This window comes from Lissotriton vulgaris, chromosome 11 (assembly GCF_964263255.1).
Source record: "Lissotriton vulgaris chromosome 11, aLisVul1.2, whole genome shotgun sequence".
Lineage (NCBI taxonomy): Eukaryota > Metazoa > Chordata > Amphibia > Caudata > Salamandridae > Lissotriton > Lissotriton vulgaris.
Genome location: NC_141699.1, coordinates 948,283,936 through 948,287,220, shown reverse-complemented (window position 1 = coordinate 948,287,220; position 3,285 = coordinate 948,283,936). Strand labels below are relative to the sequence as shown.

The window sequence follows — 3,285 nt, the reverse complement described above, 5'->3', positions numbered from 1 at the left end:
CTCAGCCTGTGTGTGTCTACTCTGTATGGAATGTTGGTGAGTGGATCTTCACTAGAATGCCTGTGTGACTGGATGAGGTGTGACAGTTGGTGAGAGGGGCTGAGCAGCTAGCAGGCTGCTCCTGGTGGGGCTGTGAATTACCATCTACAAAACTTTTACCACCTGTTAACTTACTTCTGAATAAACCTACTTGGTTTACATCATACCAGCGTAGCGTGGTTACTACAGATACATCTTTAAAAACAGATATGCAGGTAATGATTGGGCAAGATGGCACCTATAAGATACGCTACTCGGTTCTCGGCCTTTTGGCTAAGATCAAGTGTAGTATCTGTTCTTATCAGTTTGAAAGCGCAATTCGTTGCGCGAGTAACATTTGATTTTACAGTTAAGTACGACATTGACGTGAATACAATTGCTTAATGCAAATTTATGCTAATTTTCACCACGTCCTGATGAGCAGGAGGAGGGGCACCAGTGTGCTGGTGTCTGTCTGTTCCCCTGGGACACAAAATAGAACCCCCCCCCCCCAAGGACCTGTGGTCAGTGTTAGAGCACCGGACACATGATGGAGCAGGGTTTTGAGAAAAAGAAACATGCTCGGATTGAATCCTCAGTAACATTTACTAACAGTGTGCTTTGAAAATAACGTGCAAAAGCACGAAAACTCAGGAAAAATGGTTTGGCATGCGTGAACTAATGCATGCCAAACCATTTTTCCTGACAAGGCCGTATTTTACATTCTGCTTCAAAATAAAATAAAATAATGCTGCTTTTACACATTAATGCTCTTGCTAGGAATATAATGTGGGATAGGTCAATGGTGGGTGGTAAACAGTGAGAAGTACATTTCATGAAACTAATAATGTTCTGTGTTTTATGCATTGTAGTGCTGCATGCATGGGCTACATTTCTGCATGAAAGTTAAGTGTTAAAAAAGAATAAGACAAAGTAAATATACCGAAAATCGAGCTCTGAGAGAGTGGACAAAGGCTGATAACCTTCAGTGAGTATTGCATGTCTGCCAAGTAGCAGAAGGATGGCTGTGATATAGAATTGAAGTGTACAAACTTCTTCAGCAGAATCGGCGAAGATGAACAATGGAAGTCTAGAAATGTGTAACATGTTGCTTACCAAAGGAAACGTATTCATGAATCGTAGTTAACGTAATGAGAATTGTGGTGAACAAAGAACACTGTGAGAATTATGAACATGACATGGTAGTGTGATAGAACCCCCCCCCTCAATCAGCCAATGAGAGACTGAGTTTCTGAAAATGTTTCAACAACTGTGGTTTGGAAATGTAGGTTTTAGGGTATAATTGAGGTGCCCTAGGAATTGTGTTGGAGGGTGTGTTTCAAGAGCTTAGAGGGAGATTGTCTGTTTGCTGATTGAGGCCTAGCTGTTTCCTCCTCCTGTCCTGAATCCTGATCTAATCTTTGTTCCCTGACTATATCTCAGGGGACCCCGCTAACCCTGTGGCCAGCGGGTGGTATTTCACTGATCTGAATCTCTTGGGTTAGTATAGCTAAATGATTTTCACTTTGCATAATTATTTGCAAATGTATTTTGTCTCTGAAACTTTTGTCTCTACGCCCATCCTCTCCTTCATTTGCATTTATTAATTGTAATATGAGGTTGACACTGTTTGCATTGCTAATGTTCTCTCTCTCCGTGAATAATTCTTAGATTGCCTTGTAATCCTGTACGTTATGAGCATTTTATCTTCACATTATTTTTCAATATAATTATTCATTTTATGTTATGTTATGTTATCATCATTTATAAAGCGCAACAATTACCCAAAGGTGTCCTGGCGCTAAACCACTAATTCTCTGAGATCCAGGCGAGCTCTCTGGGATCAGTGAGTGAACAGCCAGGTTTTAAGGCCTGTCCGAAAAGTTAGTAGGTCCGTGGCATTTCTTAAAAATGGGGGAAGCTCGTTCCAGGCTTTGGCTGCACAAAAAAGGAAACTTTTCCCTCCCCATGTAGATTTTTTAATAGATGGCACAGTCACCCGCTTGGCTCCTTCGGAGCGCAGGGTTCTACTTGGTGTACCATTGTAATTTATGTTTTTGGAAATCAGGTCCTGTCCCATGTAGTGCCTTAAACACCATTCTCAGAGATTTAAAACGTACCCGATGCTTGACTGGCTACCAGTGACGTTTCTTTAATTCCTTGGAAATAGATGCAAATTTGGGCGTGCCTGTAAAATCAGCCTTGCAGCTGCATTCTGTAGCATCTGAAGTTTGTTTGCAAAGCATTCCTGAATATTTAAATACAAGCCATTGCAGTAGTCAAGTCTAGACAACACGAGGTCTGTGACTACCGTTCGCTGACAGGATATGGGCAGAAAGGGCAGCATTTTCTTAATCATTTTGATTAAAAAATGGATGGAAGAAGCCATAGCATTGATTTGGTCTCCAAAAATAAGTTTCTTGTCGATGATGACTCCTAAATTCTTCACTTTCCTTACAGAAACAGGGGGCGATCCCATATCTTTAGGCCACCATCTAGAGGTCCAAAAGTTAGGGTCATTCCCGAACAGGATGACCTCAGTCTTCTCAGAGTTCAATTTTAGACAATTCTGTGACATCCATTTTCCAATTGCTGCCATGCAATCGTGGAACCTGTCTTCAATTCCTGAAGTCTGACCAGGCCGCAGAGCCACCACTACACATACACTGAGTTTGTGATTATTTAATCACATAGATAGTTAGATAGTACTAATTATTACCAGCAACTTCTCAACTTAGGTCCATCGACCAGAGTAAAGAGAGTTGCTATGCAGGTTCAGATTTCTATTTAGAGTGTTGGATATGAGTATGTATTAAGAACAATTGATTTATATTCAAACTTGGATCTCAGCTTCATTACAGGGATTTTACGTCTTGAGCTGGGTAAAATGAGTATGGGACATTTGTATGTGTGTTGTTATTGATTATCGATCCCTGATTGGCGCTGGATCACACGTTACGCTCCCTACATCTCACTCTTTCCTTGCTGTTGGGTGGACTAATGCCGGAGACTTCAATCACCTCCTAACACCCTTCACAGGCCTGTACAGCACCCAGGCCTCTGGCGAGGGGATACTTGCTTAGATGGTAATACCTATAATCCTTGCCTTAGCTCTGGGGCGTAACTGGACAGTGTTTCTTGCACTGCAGACTATTGTGGTCTGCTGGGAGACACCCCAGGTACCTAGGTGGAGGACCCCAGGCAACAAACAGTAACCCAATAAATTACCGGCATGTCTGGCCCTGGTCCGGGACACAATTGAGTACG

At 42.2% G+C, this 3,285-nt stretch overlaps 1 pseudogene; it reads left to right on the top strand.

Annotated features, from left to right (window-relative positions):
- Positions 1 to 292: 292 nt before the first annotated feature.
- LOC147683728 (U2 spliceosomal RNA) lies at positions 293 to 451 on the top strand (annotated as a pseudogene).
- Positions 452 to 3,285: the final 2,834 nt, after the last annotated feature.